The sequence below is a fragment of the Monopterus albus genome, unplaced genomic scaffold (assembly GCF_001952655.1).
Source record: "Monopterus albus unplaced genomic scaffold, M_albus_1.0 scaffold449.1, whole genome shotgun sequence".
NCBI lineage: Eukaryota > Metazoa > Chordata > Actinopteri > Synbranchiformes > Synbranchidae > Monopterus > Monopterus albus.
Window position 1 is genome coordinate 63,009 of NW_018128329.1, and position 7,836 is coordinate 70,844.

The 7,836-nt window shown below is 40.3% G+C and overlaps 1 protein-coding gene across 1 annotated transcript in view; it reads right to left on the bottom strand.

The window, feature by feature from the left end:
- Positions 1–1,847: 1,847 nt before the first annotated feature.
- Positions 1,848–7,836, bottom strand: part of tsnare1 (T-SNARE Domain Containing 1) — a 192,286-nt gene continuing 186,297 nt past the window's right edge. The window contains exon 10 of the mRNA XM_020587268.1: positions 1,848–2,474. The gene's annotated coding sequence lies outside the window, so the exon portion shown is untranslated. The remainder of the gene's footprint in view (positions 2,475–7,836) is intronic.

A 7,836-nucleotide genomic window follows, 5' to 3' on the forward strand; every position in this document is an offset into this window, starting at 1 on the left:
CGGAGGTGTGGAAGTGCCTAGGAGAGACAAAAAAAAAGCTCCATTTAGTCTGTGTTATTTGCTGATATAGATGGAGCTAAGATTTTAATGGATCCAGGCTGTGCTGACTTTGGCTAGGAATGAACCTCAGCTCAGTCAGTTGTTGCTTTTAAGTGCTGCCAAGTCATTTTAGTGAGGATCATCTTTTTGTCCCTATTCTTATTCCAGGCCAGACAATCCTTCAACCTAAAAGCACCACATCTCAGCAATATGGAATCATTATCTATATTTCATTGTGGCTCTATCAGCTTGAGAGGGAAGGAAGGCACTGAATATATTGTTGCTGTTGCACTTCTTCCCTTCCGCTCTCCCTCTGCTTCGCTGTTTGTTTTGGTTTGAAGGCACAGTTGAAGGTTACAGTACTTAAAGGGTGTTGCACACTTCAATAGATTTAAAAATAGACCTTGCAGGGTTTCTGCGTCATCGTAGGAGAATCCTTGCCTCTCATACTACCCCTCCTCCCTCCCCCTCCCATCAGCCAACCTTGCCTGACTTTACAGCAGGGAATACTTGTATGCTAATATGGCATGGAACAATCCCCCCCCCCCACCATCATCATAACCTACGTTGATGTAACACCTGAAGATGACATTGTGATCTGTAGTGAGAGCAGAGAGCAGGTGGAAGAACATCTGGAAAGGTGGAGGTCTGCCCTGGAAAGAAGAGGAATGAAAGTCAGTTGTGGTAAGACAGAATACATGTGTATGAACAAGAGGGAGGGAAGTGGAACAGTCTGAGGTCAAGAAGGTGCAGGACAGTGTGATGGGGAGTGTAGGAAAGAGGGGAAGAGGCGAGTGCAGGCGGGTTGGAGTGGGTGGAGAAAGGTGTCAGGAGTGTTGTGTGACAGAAGAGTGTCAGCAAGAATCCAAGGAAAGGTGTACAAGACAGTAGTGAGACCAGCTATGCTGTATGGGTTAGAGACTGTAGCAGTGAGGAAAAGACAAGAGGCAGAGATGGAGGTAGCAGAGATGAGGATGTTGAGGTTCTCTTTAGGAGTGACCAGGATGGACAGGATTAGGAATGAGCACATCAGAGGGACAGCTCAGGTCGGCTGTTTTGGGGACAAGGTCAGAGAGGCCAGATTGAGATGGTTTGGACATGTGCAGAGGAGGGATAGTGGTTATATTGGTAGAAGGATGTTGGAGATGGAGCTGCCAGGCAAGAGGCCAAGAGGAAGGCCAAAGAGGAGATATATGGATGTGCTAAAAGAGGACATGAAGTTAATTGGGGTGAGAGTAGAGGATGCCGAAGATAGAGTTAGGTGGAAACAAATGATTTTCTGTGGCAACCCCTAACGGGAACAGCCGAAAGAAGAAGACGACTATTACTTAGTCTGTGTCTGCTTTCGTTTCCTTCCCAAGCCCGAACCTTGACATAATTTCAATCCAGAATACAAATATATAACAGTTTAAGAGTTTAAATACTTTAAAAAGTGACCATAGTTTCAGTATTGGTCTGTGTTCTTTGCTCAGTCTTGTCATCATAGCAGGCTCTTGCATTCCATTATGCTTGTTTGTGCTGCACTGAGGTCCCCAGTACCCTAAGGGGTCTGGATATTCACTGCGCTTCCACTTTTGCTTCTGTCATAACTACCATGGTCTCAAGAAGACTGTGAGACTTGAATGTAAAAATGTTTTGGGTCATTTGCAGAAAAGACTGATAGTGTCTCACATAAGGGGGTCACTTACTGTGACAATGGAACATAACTCTGGGTTGTAATAAGCATTTACACATAAAAATAACGTGTCTTCTAATATTTCTTACCATATAATAAAAAAAAAAAACAGCCAGAAACTTCTGTTGCTGTTGAACCTAGACTTTTATTTTGGAAGATATATTTGCTGATATATACCAACAGCAACAAACTCTATAATACTGTTGAAATTACACCACAAGCTGATAAATATGAAGGTCGTTTCAGTAAAAATACATCAAAATAGAGAATACAATACAGAAGTGAAGACAGTGAAGCTTGAGCTGCCTGTCACATCTACTGTAAGTCTAAAGATTCCGCTCCATCTTTTTCTTGTTTTCTGGTAAAATACCACTGCATAAGGAGTGTGATAATACAACGTTAACCTGCCACATCCAGTGCAGGAAACACCCCAGCTTGCGCTTTTGATGTAATCACTAAAGTAACATTTATGTCTTCAGAAGTTACGGTATCATTCCAATTACAGGAAACAGTCACAGCATAATAAAGAAAACAATACACAATGATGATCGCATGAGACTCAGACTGGGGCTAAAGCATGACAAATTGATATGCTGAGCAAGGCCTCCATTGCCAGACTGAAGCACATGTAAACAGAGCCAGAGATGATGGAGAAGAGATGTTGTTGCAGGGCAGCTCCCTCCTACTGGAAACCAGCTGCTTAGGTTAGGGATCAAACAAGGCCAGAGCAGTGCAGTGACACTGTAACAACAGCAGCTACCTGTAGAACACAAGCAAAGTAGACAAGAAGCATCAATCACCCAGCAGACACTACCTCCTCCACCACCACCGCCTCATGCTTACTGATGGCAGTATCAGTCCTCTCTAAGCATGAGGAGAATGCAGAACCCATACAGGAGCACCGCCTCGGGCTTGTTATTCCATTTTATTTGTGAATTATTAATTGGTAGGAAACCAATTTGTTCTTTTTATTCTAAAGGTGTCACAAGTAATTTATGATTGGTGGTCAACAGCTGAGTTTTAATTAAGTCCAGGACAGAGTTCACAGGGCTGGAGACAGAAGTGGTTCATTAATCACCAACTTGCAGACTAGACTAGTACATGAAGGGCCAAAGTACATCACTTTGATCTGAATTACAGTTAATAGTTGGATAAAAGGAAACATGTAAGTGAATTAAGCTCTGTGAGGAGAGAACATTCTGAGGAAATGTTTAAGAGCCCATGGCATGCTTTTCCTTGTTTTCTGACTTATCTACAATGTTACAATGACCAATTATCATCATTGACCTAAAGCTCAAAAAATGAGGTGAATGTACTGTATGTTCTAGTATTTCTATGCAGAAGTAAATTTATACATGTCTTGTAAACTCTCGCTTGTGAGACTTTTTTTCTATCAAAATGAAGTATTACATGATTGAAGTATTTCAGGATTTCCTTGAATAGGCATAAAATCCAGGCCATTGCGTGTTCATGTGAGCTTGCCTGACATCCACCGGTGCCCCCACCATATTGGCAAAATGTTACACTGCATTGTTTGTTATGTATGTTTTCAAAAAAGCCTATTAAAAAAAGACATCCACTGGTGCCACTGTAAAAGCAAAATATTTCAACTGTGCCTTGTTTTGTGGGTGTATTTTATCTCGTGCTGCCGCACTGTAACCAGAGGATGTGGAGAAAAATACAGGGCCTGAGGTTACTGCATGTCTGGGAATGTTCCTGTACAGGGACTCGCTGTTTTACCTGACCGGGTCTAACCAACAAGCAGCCAGCCAGTGAAGCCACCACTGCGGAGAATGATCAGCTCATCAATGCTCGATTTCCCCGGAGCACAGTACCTGTCTGTTTTGACTGCTTGAGGCCAGTGTGTCTGCCGCATGTGATATGTTGCTGGTTACTGAGTGAATTATTGATGATATTGTCGGTGCTATGCTACCAGTAAGTGATGTTTCCACTACTCGGTGGGACTTAACGGTAAGCTTAAAAAACACATCTTGCATGAATGTTAATGTCTTGTTTCTGTAACATTAGAGAGAATTGTTTTAAGGCTGGAGAAGTTACTATGTCTGCATTATGCCAGTTAAAATATGGGCTTTCTCAACTACCTGTTTTGTTTATAGTTTTACAAATCTCTTTTCATTGGTACATATAGTATACTGTTTACTTATCTATGGAGGAGAAATTCAAATTAATTAATGCAATTGTGGTTAGCTGTGTGCATTCATGAAGTATCCTATCGCTTTTAAAAGAGGCTTTTTAGTTTTATTATTCTGAAAAAATTATTGACTATTTGGAGTTATGAGGGGTGCTTCCTGATCTGCATATGAACTGATGTCATCAACAAATAGACACATGCGACATTGACAGATTTTCAAATCAAAAGGCAATATTGGCACTGGTTTATTGATCCGAGCATTCTTACACTGAAAGGGAAATCCCAAAGATGAAAAAAATTAACTGTATTTGAAAAGTTTGCCAGTTTTGAACTTGAAGCACTTTTAGGTCAAGTGGCATTTCTATATAACAACTGTCAGTTATTAGAAAATTCTGTCAGGAACTGAAAGGATGCCTTTGTCAGCCCGACCATTGTGGTGATGAAGGAGCAGAGCCAGAAGGAAAAGCAGTCAATCTACATCTACTGTAGGGTGGCTGGACTCGGCCTTTGAGACATGGTGCAGAGGTTGGACATCTGGACGGAGCTCAGAGCAGAGCTCTGGATTTGAGCTCTGGTACCCCAGGAGGAGCTGAGGAGAGAGATGTCTGGACTGCCCTGATGAACTTGCACAACCTCACCCCAGTAAGGAATTGAAATTGGATGGAGTGGTCCATACAGTACCTGTCATAAAAGTCATATATAGAAAGTCTTGGTAGTGAGAAACTTGACCTCAAACTACAACATTAATCTCAATGAGTTGGAAGTTTTAACATGATACTGAAGGTAACAAAAAAAAAAAAAACTAAGACTTAATCCAGAACCATCTCAGATTGTCAGTTAATTTTTTTTTTTGCTTTAATGATTTTTATTGGAATTTTTGGCACAAAAGCGTCTACAGTGCAGTCTCTGACAGCTGCCTTGGGGTATTTATGAAGATCTCTGTCATCTGTCATCCTCATCACCAACTGTAGGCTATAATATTTTCTTGTCTAATATGTTCACGACCGTCACATCTCCTTGACCACCTCTCATATTAGAAATGGACCATTCATTTTAGAAAGACATTATTAGTGGGTACTTTAACCATTCAGTCTTCATTTCTGTCAGTCCAGTGCTGCTCTGGTGACATATTGCTAACAGCTGTAGTATTTTCTAAATGTTTCAGATCCTCTCTAACACCACTAACTTATCTTTGTTACTGCTGCCTTTGGACAGCAAGGCCACAATGTGGAAATATTCTCTTTACTCTTTGGTAGCATTTGTGTAAATGAAACCTGCCCACAAACAGAGCAGAATAGCTGGCTGATAGCGGGAGCATTCATTATGCTAACAACGACATATCACAGACATCCATGTCCGACTGCAGATATCTACAGCATCACACAGTTCACCAAAAACTGTGTGATGCATTTTAGATACTCATGTTTATTCTTCTATAACATTCAGTCACACACTGCCAGATAATCACTGAATACCACCTGCAGCAATGTCTCATCTTTTAACAGTGCTGCTGGGGGCTGCAACTGACAGACTGACCATACACACACACACACACACACACAAACTCACCATTTGGAGATAATTAAAGTGAGACAACAAGAGAGGTGCACTGAAATCAGACTCCCACACACACAGACACAGGCGCACACAAGCAATCCCTGCCAGAACAACTAATTTTATTTCCTTTCATATATATTTTTTATGTAGCAGTTATGTTCATTTTTATTGAATTTTATCTAGATACAAAAAAAGAAAACTTGGTAAAAAAAAAAAAAAAAAAGATTAAATTGAATAAAACTAAGGGGGGAATTAATTTGTATTTCCTGAAGTTTTTTTTTGATGGATTTGAGGGCCTCTAAACCAGGAATGATAAGAATAAAAAAATGAATAATGAAAAACATAAAACTGTATTAGCTGAGCAGAGCCAGACAGTTCTCACACACTCTAATTTTATGCATTTATTTCAAATTTGTGAACAAAGAGCAACAATAACTAGCAAGGCATTTACTGCTGGAATATGTTTCTGTAGACCCCAAAGACAGCTAATAATGCTACTAGACAAACCAATAGTTCATAAAGATATCAAAATCCTTTCAAATGCCAGACACGTGCCTTTTTCAAAAGGTCCACAAACCTGTACAACCCATATGGACCCCAAACTAAGACTAAGTGTTCTTTCTGGCTTTTGACTCCTTACCTGACTCCAAAAGAGAGCTACACAAGAATTCCTATATGCCTAGACTGTCTGTTTATGTCTGTTTATGCATAAATGGCAAAATCAAGATTCAAGATTTTTTTTTTATTACAAAGGATTCCATCTTAATATATTCTTTTTGTAAAAAGTTTAGAATATTAGATTAATTCTGTTGCTTTGCATCCTCAGAAATGCTTTTAGGCATATTTTGAACATTGTGGGCCAACAAAAACATTGGAACAAATTTTAGGGATGGCTTACAAGGAGCTGTCTTTACATCTTGATAGGCTCCATTTATTTGGCAGTATGTGCTCAAATTTTGAGCATTGTTTTCTTTTTTGACTCTGCAGTGCCTGTTGTCTATGCATTGCTCTAATCAACCTGAGTCTGCCACGTCAGGCAGTGACTAGACAACAACGCCAAGGTGAGTGGCTATGTCATCAGACGAATGCTTTTCAGTGCTGGAAACTCAACAGTGTTTACCTACTAAAATCAGAAGAGATCTAAAATTGCTGTACAGTGTAACTTAGCTGTCTTCTTATTCTGCACCGTTTCATTCCATCTCACCCCATTTCACTAGTGTTCCATAAGCTTAATGTACCTTGTCCATTACATAATTTGAATCCAGAACTTGGAAGTTTTGCAATCAAGCTTGCCTTCACATAATTACAAATCTTTGTCTAAATCATGACCCCCATTTAAATAGTGAATTCATATGTGACGTAGATTGAAAGGTTTGGACTCAAATGCATGACAGATGCAAACTGCCAGTTGGCTTGTGCCTTGTGCTACCAGTGGTGACAAGGACACTAGCAAAACACAAAACTTGTCAAGAATCAGTCAGGAAGGATAAGGAGAGAACATCTCTCTGTGGCCATTACATGGAAACCCATTCCCTTTTGGGGGTTGTCTTGCTTTTACCTCTGTTGCACCTGTTGTTACTTTCATTTGCACCAGAGCAAGTGAAACTGATTCACAGTCACTTGTGTTTTTTAAGTGGACAGATTTATATTCCTGTTTAACTGACTTGGTGTTATACTGTGATGATTATGTGTTCCCTTGTTTTATTTTTTAGCAGTGTAGATTACAGAATTCTGGCAAGTGGCTTTAAGTTCTCACGTTGGTATGTTCGTCCATTTATACCAGTGGTTCCTGAGAATGATGAAAATGGTGGAGCAGCAGGACCATACAGAAACTGTCTGCTGGAAAGGAGACTGGTGCCCCATGAAGAGGACTGCACAGGGAAGTAACTGAGAATAGACTGGAGATGAATGCAAGTACATTAAATGTTAATAAGAGTTTTCAGGTATTTAACTTAAGTGGGCAGCCACTGTTCAAAGAGGAATCACTCATGAGACTGAAGAGGAACAAAAAAGGTAAGTAGCAAATACAAAAAAATCTTCAGTGTGCACACACAAAAGAAAAATTATACTGAGCTCAGGAATAATGGATTTGAATACTGCAGAGAAATGATGCACTGGAGACAAAAACGGTCCAAGCAGAGAAGAAAAACATACTGAGATCTCAAAAAACTTGTGTTCCAAAACAGGCTGAGTCACACACCGTTAACCAGAATCAAACTTGCAGGCTCAGAGGCTGATCAGGAGAACAGGTCAGATGTCTTACAGGCTCAAGAACAGATGGATGGTCTGCAGTGGTTGGGAGATAATCTGGCAACCAACTGAGAAAACAAGGCTTGTTAAATAACCAGCAGACGAGATGGGTGAAACCAATTCCATGTGCAGCACTGTGGAAACCAAGAGGCCTAATCCAACT